General features: G+C 42.2%; 1 protein-coding gene across 1 annotated transcript in view; it reads left to right on the top strand.

Moving 5' to 3' along the window:
* DIS3L2 (DIS3 like 3'-5' exoribonuclease 2) overlaps positions 1 to 22,341 on the top strand; it is a 226,787-nt gene that overhangs the window by 139,704 nt on the left and 64,742 nt on the right.

Raw genomic sequence — 22,341 nt, 5'->3', positions numbered from 1 at the left:
AGTGATAAATGTGGATAAGGATGGGCTTTTAGCAAGGTGCTCAGAAAGAAAGAACTGATTTTAGCAGAGCTTTGGATGTTTGCAGAGAAAGAGAAGAGTTGAAGATAATCCCTGGGTTTAAGGTGGAGGGGGGTGGGAGATTCTCTCTGCCACAGAGATGCGGGGAAGGAGATACCCCAGCTGAGGGCTGAATGTAGCTGATGGAAGGGAAGAAAGGAAATCCACCTTGCTAGCCAGCTTGTTCACTTCAAGCTAGTTAGCGGGTGAAGGGGGTTAACAGTGGAAGCACATACAGTAGTTATTTTGGGAGTTACAATGCACCCTATTGCTGATCTAAATACTCTTTCTATAGTGTGTTAAGAATTATTTTCATGTACGTTACATTTCTTTTACGAGTGAATGATAAAAGTTTTTAGTTTGAGTTTTATTGCATTAGCCCCAATGTGTCCTGTAAGACTGTAGCTTTGTCCCTTCGTTGTAAGGATTAGATTGCTGGATATTCCTGCAGTAGCTCAGTCAGTTGTGTTTTTTGGGTAGAGATTATTATTATTATTATTTGTTAAATTTATATCCCACATTTTCCTACCTATTTGCATGCTCAATGTGGCTTACAAAGTACCGTAAAGGCATTTGCCATTTCGGTTGATAACAAATACAAGATTGTGTTGAGGTCAGATGAGGTAGAAGTGAGTTGGGCGTCATGGGGTCGAGGGGAAAGAGGAAAGTAAATTGACCAGTACGAAAATTGATTATGTTGTGTTGCTGGGTGTGAGGATTTATGTTGGATCGTTGTGATTGATGAATCTTAACTGTGAGTAAGATCATGCTTCGACTGCTGCTGATTCCACTGGTAGTCAGAAGACCTGTGTTTGATTTCATGACTGAGTTCCTGCAGGGAGGAGGGACATCCTTTGGCAGGCTATAAATGTCTTGCCTTCAAATGAACTGGACCAGATGCATCTGTTTTTCTTGTCTGGCATGAACATATTTGAGTAAAATTGATGGGTAGACGCAAGTTTAGTCAAAGGGTATTTGACACACTAAGTGAATCTTAAGACATGCCCCCACCAGGGGTGGCTGAAAGCCCTACCCCCAATAGTTCAGCATCCCCCCCCAGGTGGCCAGCAAAACGCATAATCTATACAACAAGAGGGAATTAGGGGGCGTTACCTGTACAGCTCCAGTTTTTGGCATGCTTCTACGTATAAGTCTGCTTGCACTTGTACATATAATTTACACGGGCATACTCAGTGGCACCTGCTATATGTGAAGGAGACAGTTCTGTAACTGGGTGCCCCCGTGTGGTGAGAGCCTATCCTATAACAGTGTCTGGGTTCTCCGATTGCGTTATAGAATACTGGCATAATCCGACATCGGCAAGCCTCACACATTCACCTGTAGTTATACCAGCCATAGAGCTGGCAAAACTGTGGGTGTCTAAATGCAGCAGGGAGATGTGGAACATACAGTATTCTGTAAGTGAGAGCCTTACCTACAGTGGTGGAAATAAGTATTTGATCCCTTGCTGATTTTGTAAGTTTGCCCACTGACAAAGACATGAGCAGCCCATAATTGAAGGGTAGGTTATTGGTAACAGTGAGAGATAGCACATCACAAATTAAATCCGGAAAATCACATTGTGGAAAGTATATGAATTTATTTGCATTCTGCAGAGGGAAATAAGTATTTAATCCCTCTGGCAAACAAGACCTAATACTTGGTGGCAAAACCCTTGTTGGCAAGCACAGCGGTCAGACGTCTTCTGTAGTTGATGATGAGGTTTGCACACAATGTCAGGAGGAATTTTGGTCCACTCCTCTTTGCAGATCATCTCTAAATCATTAAGAGTTCTGGGCTGTCGCTTGGCAACTCGCAGCTTCAGCTCCCTCCATAAGTTTTCAATGGGATTAAGGTCTGGTGGACTGGCTAGGCCACTCCATGACCCTAATGTGCTTCTTCCTGAGCCACTCCTTTGTTGCCTTGGCTGTATGTTTTGGGTCATTGTCGTGCTGGAAGACCCAGCCACGACCCATTTTTAAGGCCCTGGCGGAGGGAAGGAGGTTGTCACTCAGAATTGTACGGTACATGGCCCCATCCATTCTCCCATTGAGGCGGTGAAGTAGTCCTGTGCCCTTAGCAGAGAAACACCCCCAAAACATAACATTCCACCTCCATGCTTGACAGTGGGGACGGTGTTCTTTGGGTCATAGGCAGCATTTCTCTTCCTCCAAACACGGCGAGTTGAGTTCATGCCAAAGAGCTCAATTTTTGTCTCATCTGACCACAGCACCTTCTCCCAATCACTCTCGGCATCATCCAGGTGTTTCACTGGCAAACTTCAGACGGGCCGTCACATGTGCCTTCCGGAGCAGGGGGACCTTGCGGGCACTGCAGGATTGCAATCCGTTATGTCGTAATGTGTTACCAATGGTTTTCGTGGTGACAGTGGTCCCAGCTGCCTTGAGATCATTGACAAGTTCCCCCCTTGTAGTTGTAGGCTGATTTCTAACCTTCCTCATGATCAAGGATACCCCACGAGGTGAGATTTTGCGTGGAGCCCCAGATCTTTGTCGATTGACAGTCATTTTGTACTTCTTCCATTTTCTTACTATGGCACCAACAGTTGTCTCCTTCTCGCCCAGCGTCTTACTGATGGTTTTGTAGCCCATTCCAGCCTTGTGCAGGTGTATGATCTTGTCCCTGACATCCTTAGACAGCTCCTTGCTCTTGGCCATTTTGTAGAGGTTAGAGTCTGACTGATTCACTGAGTCTGTGGACAGGTGTCTTTCATACAGGTGACCATTGCCGACAGCTGTCTGTCATGCAGGTAACGAGTTGATTTGGAGCATCTACCTGGTCTGTAGGGGCCAGATCTCTTACTGGTTGGTGGGGGATCAAATACTTATTTCCCTCTGCAGAATGCAAATAAATTCATATACTTTCCACAATGTGATTTTCCGGATTTAATTTGTGATGTGCTATCTCTCACTGTTACCAATAACCTACCCTTCAATTATGGGCTGCTCATGTCTTTGTCAGTGGGCAAACTTACAAAATCAGCAAGGGATCAAATACTTATTTCCACCACTGTAGGTCATGCTCCTGAACACCCACTATTGCACTGTGTGCCTTTAGAGAATGGTACATAGGCATTGAGCTTCCACTTAACCCACAGAAGGTCGATATTCTGTACATTTACAAAAGGTCATAACAATAACCATAGTAGGTCAGACCAATGGTCCATCTAGCCCAGTATCCTGCTTCCAGCAGCCAATTCAGGTGACAAGTACCTGGTGGACTCCCAAAGGGCAGCAAGATTCCAGAATCCCAAAGGGCAGCAAGATTCCGGAATCCCAAAGGGCAGCAAGATTCCGGAATCCCAAAGGGCAACAAGATTCCGGAATCCCACAAGGCAGCAAGATTCCGGAATCTCAAAGGGCAGCAAGGTTCCGGAATCCCAAAGGGGCAGCAAGATTCCGGAATCCAAAGGGTGCATAAATGCAGATGCCCAGTTATAGAATTGTCCTCCTTAGTGCTGCTGAATGTAAGAGTGGTTTGACATGTCTCGAGTACATGTTTTATATTATTCCCTAAATGTTTTTCTGAATATTGACCTGATACATTGGTATGTTTATATATAGATAAGTCTGTACAGTATAGGAGCTTATTGGAAGCCTAGTGCTGTTCACATCACTTTCTGGCTGTAATTGAAAGTTTATGAACATTTGAGTTGATCTTTCGCATTTATCTGCACTGGAGCTCAAACAGCAGGCTTCCCTGAGAATATAACCACCTCAGAAATGGAGAATAGTTGCAATTTCTTGAACAAATACACTGAAGTGGAAGAAAGTGCAGGTCAGCCAAAGTACATGGACTTACATCTTAATACTTTCTAGAAGTGGCAATTTTCAGTAAGTCAGCTTATGCACAAGCTAAAAGGAGTAATGTTTCTCTGGAAATTAGCCATAAGGTATGCAGGTGGGATTCAGAATGGAGTGGGAGTATATACAAATGATCCCTAAATAACAATCTGTGTCTGAGATAATAAGGCATGGGGGGGGGGGGGGGGGGGGGAATCCTGAATCAAAGTGCAGGTAAAGCCCCAAATTATATCAAATACCTACTTATCACTGTACAATGCAGCATACAGCCAATATTATTCAAGTCAATTCAAATCTTATATACAGCTAATATCCCCTATTCAGGGTTCAGTGCGGTTTACATCATAAGTAGAACAGGGTTGGGTATAATGTATAGTTAGGGCATTGGTTGTAAAAGTAAATCCCTCCTTTAGTACCCTTCTCCACCACCGCCAACTCCAGGCTCCGCCCTTTCTGCCTCGCCTCACCCCATGCGTGGAACAGGCTCCCTGAGCCCATACGCCAGGCCCCCTCCCTGCCCATCTTCAAATCATTGCTCAAAGCCCACCTCTTCAATGTTGCCTTCGGCACCTAACCACCTCGATTCAGGAAAGCTAGACTACCCCAACTTGACATTTTGTCCTTTAAATTGTAAGCTCCTTTGAGCAGGGACCGTCCTTCCTTGTTAATTTGTACAGCGCTGCGTAACCCTAGTAGCGCTCTAGATATGTTAAGTAGTAGTAGTAGGCACCAGCCTACATGTCAGACCTGATAGACCTACCACCCAGGAATGCCAAAAATCATCCCGCACATTCCTCAACCTTCACTTCCCCAAACTGCAATGGTCTAAAATACAAACTAACGCATGCGTCAACCTTTTCCTTCCTGAGCACACAATTCTGGAACGCGCTGCCGTGCAATTTAAAACAAACTATGAACTTACTAACTTCCGCAAAACTACTGAAGACCCATCTCTTTAACCAAGGCATACCACAAAGACCAACAAATGTAAATCTCCCACAAGTATCCAGAAAAGACTTAGTATATCTGCTTGTTAGACTACTATCTTGTCTTATCATAATCATGTCACCCAAGATCTGTCTGTAATACTAAATATCTCTTATCATGTATTTCCATTATTCATGATGTATTGTAAGCCAAATTGAGCCTGCAAATAGGTTGGAAAATGTGGGATACAAATGCAATAAAGAAATAAATAAAAAATAAAAATAAGTGAAAACATTGGGGAAGGGAAGTTTGCACAAAGTGGCAGTTACTAAATGAAAGCTTTGGGGGAGGAACCTGCACCAAAAGGCAGTTGCAATCCTAAATGAAAGGAGCAAACAAAGCAGGCTGCAGTTATGCATGTACATATTTTTGTATTCCAGATATTTGATATCTGCCTTTCACAGTAAGGAACATTTTAGTGGTTTACAATGTTTAAAAATTCCTGTTTGGTAGTACAGTAATGTACACGAGGTGGATATGAGTGTGTAGGTGTATCTTGCTGGTTTATTTGCCCTAAGACCGTCTTTGTACAACTTTTGCATTGGGTTGGCTATTAGATCTGTTAATATTTTATAAGCGGCCATCGTAAAGAGAATGAAGAAGTCATTGAGGGATTAGGCGAGAATCATAGTAGAGAGATAGGGAAGGATACCCGAACAGAAAACCTTATGAGTTATTGAGAGAAGTTTCAATTGAATTCATTACTGTATAGGTAGCAGTGATGTTTCAGAAGGAGAGTAATATGGTCTTGCCTTTATGCTCAATGAAGAGTTCATATGGCCTGATTTCTGTATAGTTGCAGCCGTTTGATGAGGTAGAGTGGGAAGCTTCATATGTTGTTACAGTAATCCCATCCGAAGGCTTTAAAGCATAGAGCAAGATCTTCTGGGAAGATACAGCCAAATAAGAATGTACACAGTGAAATTGCCTTCATGCCCCAAAAACACGTTTTTAACCAGTTTCACAATCTGAGGCTTGGACAGATAAGTACATAAGTACATAAGTAGTGCCATACTGGGAAAGACCAAAGGTCCATCTAGCCCAGCATCCTGTCACCGACAGTGGCCAATCCAGGTCAAGGGCACCTGGCACGCTCCCCAAACGTAAAAACATTCCAGACAAGTTATACCTAAAAATGCGGAATTTTCCAAGTCCATTTAATAGCGGTCTATGGACTTGTCCTTTAGGAATCTATCTAACCCCTTTTTAAACTCCGTCAAGCTAACCGCCCGTACCACGTTCTCCGGCAACGAATTCCAGAGTCTAATTACACGTTGGGTGAAGAAAAATTTCTCGATTTTTTTTTTTTTTTTTTTTTTTTTTTTTTTTTTTTTTTTTTTTTTTTTTCGTTTTAATTTTACCACACTGTAGCTTCAACTCATGCCCTCTAGTCCTAGTATTTTTGGATAGCGTGAACAGTCGCTTCACATCCACCCGATCCATTCCACTCATTATTTTATACACTTCTATCATATCTCCCCTCAGCCGTCTCTTCTCCAAGCTGAAAAGCCCTAGCCTTCTCAGCCTCTCTCATAGGAAAGTCGTCCCATCCCCACTATCATTTTCGTCGCCCTTCGCTGTACCTTTTCCAATTCTACTATATCTTTTTTGAGATACGGAGACCAGTACTGAACACAATACTCCAGGTGCGGTCGCACCATGGAGCGATACAACGGCATTATAACATCCGCACACCTGGACTCCATACCCTTCCTAATAACACCCAACATTCTATTCGCTTTCCTAGCCGCAGCAGCACACTGAGCAGAAGGTTTCAGCGTATCAGACGACGACACCCAGATCCCTTTCTTGATCCGTAACTCCTAACGCGGAACCTTGCAAGACGTAGCTATAATTCGGGTTCCTCTTACCCACATGCATCACTTTGCACTTGTCAACATTGAACTTCATCTGCCACTTGCACGCCCATTCTCCCAGTCTCGCAAGGTCCTGCTGTAATCGTTCACATTCCTCCTGCGACTTGACGACCCTGAATAATTTTGTGTCATCGGCGAATTTAATTACCTCACTAGTTATTCCCATCTCTAGGTCATATAAATACATTAAAAAGCAACGGACCCGTGGTCAAGAAGTATTCACAAGTATTTGAACTGTGTTACCAAGGAAACTAGTGTGCTGCCAATCATTGGAGCAACTGAGGGGAAAAGAGGGTCTATCAGAGAATGCGATTGCAATTATCTTTAATGTATTTAAGATTAAGTAGTTGTCAGAGATCCACCGTCTAATGGCACTTATTACAACTGACTCTTGGGTCAACGTGTTGAGGATCCTTACAGTCGAATAAAGGGATGTCATCCGCACAGTAGAATACATTGATTTAAGGGACTTAAGGAAATAGTAAACAACAATGGAGTCAGGACTGAGACCTGGGGATACTGCGTTTGAGGAGATGAAACAGTAGGAAAACACCGAAAAGGATTTTTCATGTAGAAAAGAGGAAAATCAGGCTAACACTGGACCATACGAAAAAATACCTTCGGTAACTTTCTGCAACATGGACTGCAGGAACCAGTGGTAGAGGCAACCTGCAGGGAGACTGTTCTGAGATGTGTGATCAGAAGGTAGTGTCCGGTGAGCCAGTAGCTACAAATCTGCAAAGAGTTCCTCAGTGAGCTATGAAATCATAAATACCTGCCGCAGCTGCCCTTCCAATCTTCCTGGCCCACCCATGAACTGTAGGTGCCTCGTTGGCTGCTCTTTTAATTATGTTCTCTTGTTTACCCTCTTCTCTCTGCTCCAGTTGGTCTGTGAAACTCGCCCTCTTTTGAAGTCACAGGCTCAAGATTAAAGGAAAGGGGAAAGGGAATGGGGGGGCTTGATACACTGCCTTTCTGTGGTTTTTGAAACTACATTCAAAGCGGTTTACATAGTATATACAGGTACTTATTCATTCCTGGGGCAATGGAGGGTTAAGTGACGCCCAGAGTCACAAGGAGCTGCAGTGGGAATCGAACCGAGTTCCCCAGGATCAGAGTCCGCTGCACTAACCACTAGGCTACTCCTCCACTCATTCCACCAATAAGAGCCAACCTCATCAGTGATGTCACAATGGCTTGATTGCCCGATACAGTTCCCCAGGATCAGAGTCCGCTGCACTAACCACTAGGCTACTCCTCCACTCATTCCACCAATAAGAGCCAACCTCATCAGTGATGTCACAATGGCTTGATTGCCTGATACTTGGCTCACTTCTGATATTGTGATGTCATAAGGGAAAGGGGGAAAGGGAAATGGGACTTGATATACTGCCTTTCTGAGGTTTTTGCAACTACATTCAAAGCGGTTTACATATTATATACAGGTCCTTATTTTGTACCTGGGGCAATGGAGGGTTAAGTGACTTGCCCAGAGTCACAAGGAGCTGCAGTGGGAATCTAACTCAGTTCCCCAGGATCAAAGTTCACTGCACTAACCACTAGGCTACTCCTCCACTCATTCCACCAATAAGAGCCAACCTCATCAGTGATGTCACAATGGCTTGATTGCCCGATACAGTTCCCCAGGATCAAATCCACTGCAAACCACTAGGCTACTCCTACACTCATTCCACCAATAAGGAGCCAACCTCATCAGTGATGTCACAATGGCTTGATTGCCCGATACAGTTCCCCAGGATCAAATCCACTGCACTAACCACTAGGCTACTCCTCCACTCATTCCCCAATAAGAGCCAACCTCATCAGTGATGTCACAATGGCTTGATTGCCCGATACAGTTCCCCAGGATCAAATCCACTGCACTAACCACTAGGCTACTCCTCCACTCATTCCACCAAAAGAGCCAACCTCATCAGTGATGTCACAATGGCTTGATTGCCGATACAGTTCCCCAGGATCAGAGTCCGCTGCACTAACCACTAGGCTACTCCTCCACTCCAGGAGCTTATCCTGATCACCATGTCATAGGAATTTAGAGCAGTCAATCTCAAATCCAGTGATAGCTTTCTATTTTATAGAAACACATTATCAAAAGACCTTTAGAATGGAAGAAAATGCAGATATAAGGTCTAATTGCAACTGTTTGCCGTACTGTACCCTGCGAGTAGAAGGTGAGGCAAAGTCCTCGACTGCTGACAATGGGAATCACATGATTTCTGAAGTCCATCACCCTATCATAACAAACATCAGAAGGCAGCTTTCTCGTAGAAATCCTAATACAAGCTACTTCCTGAATGAAGATAAGCACATCACTTCTTTCCTTACCCTTAGGCCCAATATTTGGCAGGCTCTACCCAGTTACTGAACTTAAATTGCTGCAACAGATAGGTTTATCCAGCTACGAGTCTGAATATCACTTCTATACAGATTGTCCCCAACCTCAGAATCCCTGGCCATTCCTTAATTTATCCATTCTGCAGCTCTTAATTTTAAAAAGGTCTAATGTGCTTAAAGAAGCAATTTTGTGGCTACTGCTGATCGCAGAAAGTTATTAAAAGCTTATGGCTACTGTTTGCTGTCTCCCAGTCTGTCTGGTGGAAGCTTTAGTGAACCAGGCCTAAAGTCTGTCATACGCAGTGAATGATATCTGAACAGTCCTAATTAACAGAAACAGTGACCGTGACAACACAGCAGCTTCCTAGCTATACATTCATTCTCTCTTCTTCACCACCACCCTTTCTGTACAGAAAAATTTTCCCCGATTACTCCTGTTCTACTCTTACCCAATGATCCTCATTCCAGAACCTTCTTTCAGTGAAGGAGGCCTGTCTCCTTCTTATATCCAACTGAAAATACACCTAGAAGGAACAATTGTATGACTTGAAACTCCGCTACAGTAAAATCAGGAAAGAGACTAATGCACTAGATCAAATAGAGTATAGTGATTCTTCATCAATTTACATAGTAACATAGTAGATGATGGCAGAAAAAGACCTGCATGGTCCATCCAGTCTGCCCAACAGATAAACTCATATGTGTATACCTTACCTTGATTGTACCTGCCTTTTCAGGGCACAGACCGTACAAGTCTGCCCAGCAGTATTTCCCGCCTAACCACCAGATAAGTCTGCCCTCCACTATCCTCGCCTCCCACCACCAACCTCTCTTCCCTCACCTGCTCCGCCACCCACATTTCGGCTAAGCTTCTGAGGATCCATTCCTACTGCACAGGATTCCTTTATGCATATCTCACGCATGTTTGAATTCCGTTACCGTTTTCATCTCCACCACGTCCCGCGGGAGGGCATTCCAAGTATCCGCCACTCTCTCCGTGAAAAATACTTCCTGACATTTTTCTTGAGTCTGCTCCCCTTCAATCTCATTTCACATCCTCTAGTTCTACCGTCTTCCCATCTCCAAAAAGATTTTTTGCGGATTAATACCTTTCAGTATTTGAACATCTGTATCATATCACTGTTCCTCCTTTCCTCCAGGGTATACATGTTCAGGTCAGCAAGTCTCTGCTCATACATCTTGGAACGCAAATCCCATACCATTCTCATAGCTTTTCTTTGCACGCTTCCATTTGCGCCAGAAATGTGGGAAAATCATTCTATTTTCAAGATGTTCTTCTCATTTTATCTTTTTAGCAAAATATTTTGATTTTTAAGTAGGGCCAGATATTAAGGAGTGTGATGCTTTTATAATCCTTTGTTTGCCACACTGCAGTGTCCTGAAAATGTCTTAAAAGTGACATGCCATTAACAGAAACTCAACAGGTCAAACAGTGCCTTTGTGCCTCTGAATTAGAAGGGGAGCCCCCCCAAATCTGCCAATGTTCTTTTGCTCAGGAAGACTCCAGATTGTAACAGGAATAATAATTATTTTATTATTATTATTTGTTACCATGTATACCCCACCGATGCTGGGCTGACTTCTACGGTCTGTGTCCAAATGGAGGCTGGGTAGATTTGGGTGGGCCAGAGTGGAGCTTTTCGGGTGCTTTGACAATAACTTCAGAAATTTTAGAACAAGGCCAGTACCAGGCAGATTTCTATGATCTATGCCCTAAAAATAGCAAGGAGAAATCAAGAGCAAGTATACATATGATGTATCACTTCATACCATATGTAATGAGTTTATGATGGACGGTACAGGTCTTTCTTTATCTGCCGCCATCTACCATGTTACTATGGTTCAGTGTTTCTTTCTGTCTTTCCCGCTGTGTTTCCATTCAGTGGGTTTTGAAAATATGTCCCCAGTTGCTGACCACATGCTTTACTGGAAGTATGAGACAGTAGGGATTTCTGTTAATTAGAATAGTGGAAAGATCTAAGGCTCATTATAGACAAACTTGCAGTTTTCCTAAATGCACTGTCTTACTGTTTTATGGCAAAACTTACCAGATGTTAATTCTGTATTTTGGCTCAGCCTCATAGTAAGAACACTAAACAGATTGTCTTATTCTAATAGGTTTCTTTGCACAAACCATAAAAAGTACACTTCTCCATTTTTAACATATTAATCTATTAGAAAAGCTATTTTATATATCTATATATGTGTGTGTGTGTGTATATATATATATATTATCTATCTATCTATCTATCTATCTATCTATATATATATATATGTGTGGTACATATATTGCTGATACAGATCACAATCTTAGTGACAGGTGCTTTGCAAAATCTGGGCCTTTTTCTATTTATATATTTATTTATTCTAAAATTGTATTTGCTGTCTCTCGTGATGAAACACACAAGGCATTTACACCGAAGAGAATAATTGTTTAGCACGTTCGCTTTATCCTCATCACTCCACGTAGCCATTCTCAGTACTTTCAGTCTTGCATCCATTCTTTCTTTTCCTCCCCATAGATCTGACAAAGGCCTTATCTCCTCTTCAATATCATTCAATTTTTCTTCTGCCCGTGCTTTCGCTAGCCGTATTTCCTCGTCGCTTCTTTGAGTTTAACGAGATAATCTTTTCCCTGATCCTTTCGTTGTGTTCTTCTAAGTCACTCATCCCTCCATCACCTTAAGTACAAAACTTAGAATGTGAGTACAAAAAGTACCTGAATGTAACTCACATGATCTAAAATAGAAAAAATAAGAGCGTAAAAAAGAATGATAAAGAATCCTTTATAAATAACTAGTAAAAGAGGCCGTTCTGGAGCCAGGTTTTCCCCCCCCCTCGTCGTTCTGACGCCATTGCTCCGCACCTCCGAATGCACGTACGCCATTGCTCCGCCCTCGGTGTGTGACACCATTGCTCCGCCCTCGATCATCACGTTTGACGCGAGGGCGGGGCCCCGAGACTTGGCGATTTCGGTGGCTTCACCACCATGAACCCTTCGAACCCTGAAGGAAGTGACGGAAGTGATGTCAGTCTTCAGAACATTGAGGGTGAGTTTTATTATATAAGATGCCTACTTGAGGAAGCACCAGACATGGACATATACAGGATTTATTATTTATAGGACTTTCAATAGAACCAATTGGTGTGAGAATTGTTCTTAACACACTAAAAACAAGATGATATATAGAGGCTTCCTTTTGAGTGATAGGAGCAATACAGTTAATTCCCAGTTGTATTCCACTGCACATGTGCCCGCCCTTCTCTTGGCTTACACCTTCTAAACTTGCTCTGGTTCCTTTTGGTTACTGCATAATTGAAAGAAACATCCTGAACTCCTGCTGTAATCACATCCATTGTGACAGGCAATAGCAGTGAAGTATGATATGAATTCATTATTTTCGGTTCTCAGCTATTTGTTTATTACTTTAGTCAAACAATGAGTCATCAAACTCTTGCTGCTCACGTCAGGATATCATTTAGAACCAAAACAGCTTTCACAGTCAACTTTGAATAGTATTGTGTCATCTGAAAATGTAATCACTTCATTGTCGTTCAGATTTCCAGATCATTTTTAAATATGTTAAATAGACTGGTCCCAGTACAGATCCCTGCGGCACTCCACTGTTCACCCTTCTCCACTGCCTTCTGTTTTCTGTCCATCAACTAGTTCCTAGTCAACAAAAGAACATTGCCTCCATCCATGGGTTTTAATTTCACAGGAGTCTCAAGAGGGATTGTCAAAAGATTTCTGAAAATCTAGATACACTACGTCAACCTATCGTCCATGGTGCCACCACAACTTGAATATTTTGTGCAGTTTGGTCCGCTCACCGCATCTCAAAAAAGGTAGAGAAGGGTCAAAAATGAAGGGATGGGATGACTTTCCTATCAGGAAAGAGGCTAGACCTCTTCAACTTGGAGATGACGGTTAAGGGGAGGATAGAGGTCTTTGAAATAGTGAGTTGGGTGGAGCTGATAGACGTGAATTCATCTGCGTTTTCCAAAAAATACAAGGTCTAGGGAGCACAGTGAAGTTATTAAGTAGGAAATTTAAAACAAATTGCAGACAAATATTCTTCACTCAACATGTAATTAAACTTGGATTTCACTTCCAGAGAATGTGGTAAAAGCATTTAGCTTATAGGGTTTAAAAGTCCATAAGCCATTATTAAGATGGACTTGAGAAAATCCACTGCTTATTTCTAGGATAAGCAGCTTAAAATCTGTTTTACTGATCTGAGATTTTGCAGGTACTTGTGACCTGAATTGGCCACGTTGGAAACAGGATGCTGGGCTCGAGGACCTTTGGTCTTTCCAGTATGGCAACACTTATGTACTTAATTATATATAGCTCATCGGTCTATAGATATTCAGTTCTGTTGAATATATGTGAACAATTTCAGCGCCCCGGAGTTTGTTATAAATGAATGTGGCAGTTTGAAGGGCAATCAAAGTTTTTTTACATTTATAGGAAATGCTCATTTATCAGTTTATACGTTCTCCGAAACCTAATGGGAGCCACATGAGCAGTGAGTTCAGATGTGTTTCTTTTGGCTTATTCATGGTGGAAGTATTAGTTCTATTGAAAATATGACATCCAACAGTTTGGTAGCCTGAAAACGTCATAGTGTAATATCACTGCCAGAATGACCAGTCTGTCCCCCCCCCACCCCCGAATTCAGTTAGGACAAGAATATCCATCGAGTAACTTCCTTTCTAGAGAGCTCTAGAATGTTCCTCGCCTCTGCCTGATTTTCTTCTTTTACCCTGGCTGTCTGCTTTCCTTATTTAAGCTTTGATGATTTGGAAGACTGATTGGTAAATATTTTGCTTCCTAAGACAGTGAAGCACTGCTTGGAACCTACGATGATTCTGCTGCCTTTGGTGATCTGTTCCAGAATGTTATCTTCTATACAGCACTTAGCAGGAGTCTTAGAGAGACTTTTCTCTTTGCAGCATGTAGTGCCACTACGCCAGGGAGACCATTCAGCACAGGTAGCTGTCATTCCAAAATCACACGTGCTAAGTGCAAATTCTCTATCTATAATTAGTTGCTTAATTGCCTAGTGTAAGTCTACGGTGACTCCCTAACTTTAGGCTCAAGCATCTGAATGGCTGGTTGTAAATGCTGATACTTAACTGCTGTCAGGATGTAACTGTAGTATTCTGTGTGCTTAGGCACACCCCTGACCTGCCTATGCTCTCCTACGTCCATGCACCCTTGCAGATACAAGCTGTGGATTTTGTGAGCTGTAGTATTCTATACCGTGCATACGTGAGTGCTAGGCACGCCCCTAACCTGGAGCCTACGTGCTCAATTTATAGAATATCGACTAAGGGCAATTACATGCATAATAGCAAATTAGTGCCAATTATAGCTAATTTAACAATTAAGCACTTGTTCAACTGACAGTATTCTGTAACTTGTGTGTACAAGTTCATAGAATTGTTGGTGGGGGGGGGGGGGTTGTATTTACTGTGCCTTTGGTACTACAGCTGAAGAGCTTTAACCTTCATCTCAAAATGACGCTAATCATTTGATGTAAACTGCTTTGAACAGGCTTTATTGTTTGTAAAGTGGTATAGAAACAATTTTAATAAAGATGTTGTGAAACTCTAGACTGGGTTTTTCTGTGGAAAAGCCTTTAAGTGCTCGGGAGCTGTCCAGCACAAAATTCAGCCAAAGGTTATTTTACGAGGTACTTATGTTTCTGATTGACCTCTAGAATTGGACGTATAGGTGGCTACGTGAATCATGGCATATTCTTATGATCCCAAGCTCAAATTCACTTTCGCATCTGTTTTTCCCTGAAGACCATAAGTTTATGTAATCTTTCCATATCTGGTTATGTGTAAACAATTTAGTAGTGCTGGATTCCAGCACTATCTTGTAATGTAGAGCAATAATTTTCTCATTTGCCTCTCTCTCTCACACACCCTTCACATGGCATATCTCCTTGCTAGACACAGCCCTTGTGGCAAAATGTTTTCAGTCGTGTAGAACAAAATTGACTCCCAGGCTTTTTGAGTTGTTCAAAAGCCTGATGTCAGTGATGGATGAGGTAGGCTTTCTTCCAAAACTTCAAAGGCAGAGGAATTCAACTGGTGAATATGGGTCAGAAGGAGCTAGGAAATTTAAGCGGAGCAAGGGGAGCACGTGGGTTGAGCCAACCATCCAGTGGAGCTCTCTGGAGGCTACCCCTGCTGATGCCATGGAAAGCACAAACAATGTCACTTTCAGTAAATTGTACTGCGCTCTGAATGCTCATGTTTGTCTGCCTCTGAATAGGCTCGAGCACTTCACGTCCAACATAAAGCAGTTATTTGTGATGGATTCTCACTACCTCAAAGGATTACCGAAGAAAGAGAGGGGAGACGGAGGCCATGGAGGAGCCATTTGGCCTTCTACACAATGACACTTACTGCCATAGCTAATCACATTAAAGGTGACCTTGTGGGCTCCACTTTCTGTGGCTGCTGCTTTATTTTTTCTCTCTTGCTTGAACGATGGAGTGATGTTGTGCATTGTGACATTGTCATGCAGCCTCTGAAGTCACCAGAAGACTGAAACCCTCCCTCCTATTTCTGTTCGAATGGATGACTAGGCATTTTGCAGCTTGCAAAACATTTGTGTCATACCTTTTCAGTTAATACAAAGATTTGGTGGGATGTGCAATTGTTTGCCAGAAAAGATATGTTTGATTGAACCAGCAGTTAAACTGAACTAAATATACAATTAAGCTTGGAATGTGACTCAACATGTAACTTTAAAAATAAATATGAACTCTTACAGTAAACATTTTACTTCTAAATGTGGTAATTCGCTTCTGAGAAGATTGGGGAAGGAGTCTGTCGTCTCATGTCAGATTTGTCAGGCTGCAGCATCTTAATTAGCTGAGCTAATAATTGGGGCCCAGGCCATAAGTGAAAGAACCCGAGAGGGAAATTTATTATAAAAAGTAGTTTCCAGTGATGAGAATACAGAGAATCAAGATGTTGCCTGTCTGTTGTGTGAGACATGATTGTGAGTGAAGAGAGGGAGGAGGGGATGGAAGATCTCCCAGTTAGACTCCTACATATGGAATATCTGAAGGTTTTGTGGTTTTTTTCAGCATAATTGCACAAAAGGTAAGGTGGACAGTGTTACAACTAATGATATAAAATACAGTTTGGACGGAATTACTGAAGCTTTCTACATACAATGGCGCATTTTGTTATATTGTCCACATGACCAAATCTCTTCATCGGCGCTGATAAACATGGCAAAATGCTTTTGCTGCTCACCTTCAGCTTAAATTACAACAAGTTTTTACATATGGCGAATTCAGTGCTCATGAAAGGCACTTGATTGACAGCAGTGGAAATCAAATTTTGGATTTGGCTTTAATTACTCAGCTTTCCAAACCCAGGCTCAAAGTGAGTTGTACTCAGAGTGTTTACAATCTATGTTTGTGCTTGAAACAGTGGAAGAAGCATCTCTAAGATCTGAATCCTGGCTCAAATCAAAAGGCTAATCCTCCTGTCCAAATCACTTCGTTACTCCAGGATGCAATAAAATATGAGATAAGTTCCATTCCCACCTGCTTCAGTCATACTCTGGAGGGACCATTTTTATGGGTAATACTAAGCTTAGTTCATTTTCCATCCCAGTTCTGTTAGGGGCCTCTCCACTGAGGTAACCAATTGCTGCTAAGTTATGATGAGGAGAGGGGTTAGCGTATTTTATGAATTAAGTATGTTTTCACTTTGTCATTGCTGTGGGAAGTACAGTACAATACAAAACATACATTGCAGGGGCCAAGCAAGTGGTTCAATGTGGTTTATAATCAAAGAAAACCAAGCAGTTCATAGGAATTACATTAAAAAATAAAAATCAATAAAAGTGAAGGTAAATCAGACATCCAGGTATTGTTTAAACAGAAGTGTAGGTGGACAAATTCAATTCAGTGCAATTTAGGTCTTTTATACCGCTAATATCCCCTGTTTAGGGTTCAGTTCGGTTTACAGCATTAGTAGGGCAGCAGTTACAGATTTATAATTAAGACATTTGGTGAATACATTCTTATAGTGTTGTACAGCTATGTTAAGTTAGATATTTCTACAGTACTTGGCGATCAATGCTGGTGGGTATTATTTTGCAGTCTTTGGGAAGAAGAAGGCTTTTAGCTTCTTATGGAAGCTGGGGTAGGTTTTCTGTGCTCTGATAGTCAACGGGAATGAGTTCCATAGTGGGATTCCTGTCACCGAAAAGAGTGAGTTAAAGATCCTCTGGAATCGGACTTCCTTGTGAAAGGGTGGGGCTAGGATCAATTGTTCTTTTAGTTGGAGTGATCAATGCAGATAGATGAGATGTTAATCAGGAGTGCAGAGGTTGCACCTTGAAGATTTTGAAAGATAAGGCACTTTAAATTTCGTTCTTTCTGCTATTGGTAACCAGTATAGTATTTGTTAAATAAGGTGAGACACTGTTGTATCTATTCATTTGAATATTGATCTTCTGTGTTCTGTATGATCTGTAGTTTTTTTTAGATGTTTGCTCTTGATGTCAAGAAATAGGGCATTGCAGTAGTCCAGGTTTGGTAGGATAAGCATTTGTACCAATATTACTAAGGCTTTTTGATCAAAGAGTGATCTTATTAGGAGGTTGCCTCGTTTTAAACATTGTTTTCTTCCATAGTTGGTTGATACGGGATAAGAGTGATAATGAGGAGTCAAGGATGACTTCAAGGACTCTGGCTTCTGATTCAACTGGGAAAGTGATGTTGCTGGGTAGTGTTATTGAAGTTGGGACCTCAGTTCCTTGATTCCGGAATCAGAGAATCTTCGTCTTTTGGGTGTTCATTTCAGTTTGTTTGCCAGAGCCCAGGTTTGAATGGTCTGCATCCCGAATGTTGCTGAACAGGTTGGATCTGGGTGTGGGGATGTCAGCTAGTAGGAGCATGATAGTAGATAGTAGTAATTCTCCTGACTCCAGGTTTGTAGACCTGAGGGAGAACATAAGAAGTTAAACAGGAGGCGGAGAGCGGGGAAACTTGAGGAACTCCACATTTTGGAATCCAGAATTTGGAAAGGTTTTTATTTTGTTTCACTGAGTAGCTTCAGTTTGAGAGGAATTTGATTAACCATTTGAGGACTAGTCCGGTTATTCTAGTTTGATTCAGACGTTCCAGTAGCATTACTTGATCTACTGTGTCGAACGCCACTGAGATGTCAAACTGAAGTAGTAGAACCTGATCTCCTTTGCGTAGCTGTTGTTTGACATATGTTGTTAGTACTAGGAGCAGGGTTTCAGTGTGGTATGCAAATCTGAATTGGGACTGGTGTGGTGTTGAGAATGTGTCCAGGTATTTGGAAAATTGTTTACTGACATATGATTCAAGCATTTTTGTAGAGTGGTATGCTTGCCACTGGGCAGTAATTTGCCGCAGAGGCCGTATCTAACCCTGAACCCTTTACTAGAGGTTTGAGAACGATTTTGCTCATGTCTGGGGGAAGAGAACCGGAATCAAGTAGCCTGTTGAAGCAGTCTGTTAACCATTGAATCACTTCTTTTGGGGTGGTTTGGATCAAGAATTCTGGCAGTGGTCTAAGAAGCAATATGAGCATGAGCATTTTAGTAGAAGTGATTTTATGTCTTCAGTTGATAGTGGTTGGAAGAATTCCCATAGTTGGTTTGCATGAGTTCCCTGACTTGAATCTAGGGTGGAGTTGCTACCCTAGATTCAAGAAGGAAATAATCCTCACAATGATGGCTGGTGGATAAAGAGCAAGGAAGAAACAGACAATGGAAGATGTCTTGTCAAAACATGCAGTCTTTATTTAAAACATATATCCTCTTTCTACTTTTGGAACGATTCTTTGCTGTTGTAGTCACTTTCAAGCAATTGGATGCTATTCAGATGTTGACTAAAGTTCTTTAGAACAAGGATTTTTGACCAGGAATGAATTTAAATATCTGAATTTTAAAACTCTTCAGCTGCCTATTTTTTACATCTTGCCGAAGGTGCATAAGAATTTACAACAGCCTCTGGGTTGTCCTATTGTTTATCTAGAAATTCCCTCCTTGAGTGTATACAAGCATGCTGTTCAAACCTAAAGGCGAAACTCTGCCAGTTCTTTCTTGGTTTTGAGCTCCACAAGTTTTGTGTTGTCTTGGAGTTATCAATAGAAATCAAACAAAATAAAACATGGAAAAGAAAATAAGATGATACCTTTTTTATTGGACATAACTTAATACATTTCTTGATTAGCTTTCGAAGGTTGCCCTTCTTCCTCAGATCGGAAATAAGCAAATGTGCTAGCTGACAGTGTATATAAGTGAAAACATTCAAGCATTACTATGACAGTCTGACAGGGTGGGAGGATGGGGGTGGGTAGGAGGTATGCATGGGACCATCAAAGCATATCATTGATATTCTAACAGGATGGGTGTGGATAGGTGAGGGGTGGGGTGATCAACAGAGACATACAGCTTTATGGTTTATAATGGGCTAGGGTGTTGTCTTGGATAAACTGCTGAATACCAGGAAGAGAATCAAGCAAACTCTTGGTTTGTTGATTAAAACTTATCCCTAATGCAGCCAATTTGGTGAAACATGGCCATGTCGGGACTTGTGCAATAAAGTTTTCTGGACTCATCTCTGAGTATACTGGACTTTTTTCATATCTGCTTTGGTCTGTTGCAAAACATGAAGGGTGCTTTCTCCTTCAATTTTTGGTAACAAGCAATGAACCTTCTCTTTTCCTGGTGCCATTTTGGAATGCTGATAAGATCTTTGTATAAAGTTTAAATTCATCAAGACACAACATTGAAAAAGAGCTTTACCAGGTTACATGTCAGTTTATATTTACTTTACGTTATTTGGATTTCTAAACTGCTTGTACCAAAAAGTTCTAAACGGTTTGCAAGTGTTGAAAGAGATACCGAGACAATCCCTCGGGACTTTATAGTCGGGTCAGGTACACGAGAGCAGAATAGCATTAGCGTAGGATTTTTTTAAGAGGGTTTTTTTACCTATTTTCTGAATTGTGTATAGTTGTGTAAATTGTCTAAACTTATATATATATGAGATGTGAAGGAGCATTTTCAATATGATATCTAAATCTAATTTTGTATATTTTGCTGAACATAGCAATTTTTGAACCAGAAAAATCTTTCTCTTTTGCTTCGAAAATGTCCATTTCCTAGATGTTTTGTGTTCAGTGTGTTTTTCTTTTGTGACCATTAAAAAAAAAAAAACCGTTCAAGAGAAAACTCACAAAAACACGCCATCAGGGCGTATGGGGGGGGGGGGGGCAGCATTCTTAGTAGACTGGCCACACAGACATCCCAGCAGAGCAGTAGGGCACCCTAGGGAACACTGCAGTGTACACATAAAAGGTCCAAGGTACACATCTCACCGTTACACCTTTATATTGTATGGTGAGCCCTCCAAAACCCACCAAAAAACTACTGTACCCAACTGTACTCCACTTCAGTAACCATTGTGACTGCAGGTGTCACCTATATGTGGGTACAGTAGGTTTTTTTGGTGGGTTTTGGAAGGCCCACACTTTCCACCACAAGTTAGAGGGGATGTGGACCTGGGTCCCCTTCTCTACAGTCTGGGTTTCTGGAGCCGGCTACACCATAGCCGGTTAAGTGCCATATTCAGCATTTAACCTGCTATGGGGCACTGCGTAAAGATAGGGCTGACTTTTATCTGGTCTTATTTATGCAGTGACCTTGGCCGGTTAAGTACTGAATATCGACACTTCATCGGCCAACTGCTACTCCGTTCCTGGAGCACTCCCAAAATATCGGTTTTGCTTTAAGCGCTAACCGGTCATTTTCAGCAGCCCTAACTGGTTAAGTGGCCCTGAAAATGACTGGTTAGCCCCAGGTGATTTAACTGACTAGGAGCGGCCAGTTTTTGCTTTGAATACCGACCCCTAAATGTATTTATACACCACACACTATATTGATTCTTGGGTAGAAATATGTATCATTATCCCGGTTTTGCCATTTTTCACTGATTTCTCCCCCCCCCCCCCCCCCCCCCAGTTCAATTCACAATTTCTGTGAAACTGATGTCCCTAGGTGAGATGTAATAATGATCTTCTCTCCAGCATCTTGTAGATGTTGACTTGAAGTGGGATCACCTCGTGGCCTCCCACTACCTCATTTTTGGGAAGAGGCTTTCTCTACCTTTGTGTGGCATTCAGTGCATTTAGCCTGGAGACAACAAGACTTTTCTGCCTTACCTTTTCTTTTCAGATCCTTGACACTCTCTGCTGCAGGATGTCAACTGTTTGTTGCACTACTTTCAATTTGTAACCACCGACCTTTTCTTTGCCTTGCTGGGCTATTATTTCCTGCTTAGTTTTATCTGATATTTAAATCACATCTAAAGAGAGGTGATAATTCAAGTTTATATATGATCAAGGGGTTGATGCAGAAAGCCGAGTGGTAGAGTTTATATGTGTACGTTTTGTTAACACGATAACCCCCCCCCCCCACTCATCTGAGCCCCCCGCATTCATCAATCTCCTGATCCTTCCCTGAACCCCCCCACACCCCCTCCAAATGAATAAAAGCTTTGGTTTCCAGTAGATTCCCAACCTCCCTGACACCCCCCCCCCAAAAAAAGGCCCTAGTATCTAGTGAAACTCATGATGACCTCAGCTCCACTATCCCCCATCTCCCCCCTGAGATGACCTGTTGATTTCCCCTCTCCCCAAAAAAAAAAAAAAGCATACTCCTTTTCTAGTGGTCCTCATCTACCCATCACTTCACCAAAAAAACAGCCCTGGTGTCTAGAGGTGCTCCTTCTCTAGATACCAGGATTATGTTTGGGGGGGGGGGGGGGTCATGGGTGCCATCAGACACCAGGGCTGTTTTCAAGGGGATTGGGCCACTAAACACTAGGGCTTTTCTTCCTTGGGGGGGGGGGGGGAGTGGAGATCAGGAAGGTCATTGGGGGGACGGGGTGAGGGTCACAGATGACACTAGACACTAGGGCTGTTTTCAGAAGGCTCAACCAGATACCAGTACTTTTATTCCTATTTGAGGGTTAGAAAGGCAATGGGGGGGGGGGGGGTTGGGGGGGGGGGGGGGCAGAGGTGGGAGGGGTGTTAGCTTTTTTTGCTGTGATGCACTGTGCAGAAAAGCAAGCTTAACCCTTCTTCCTCTCTTAAGATGTGGCATTTAAGGTGAGCACAATACAGGAATCTAAAGT

This window comes from Microcaecilia unicolor, chromosome 10 (genome assembly GCF_901765095.1).
Source record: "Microcaecilia unicolor chromosome 10, aMicUni1.1, whole genome shotgun sequence".
Classification (NCBI taxonomy): Eukaryota; Metazoa; Chordata; class Amphibia; order Gymnophiona; family Siphonopidae; genus Microcaecilia; species Microcaecilia unicolor.
This window is presented reverse-complemented; position numbering and strand designations above follow the sequence as displayed.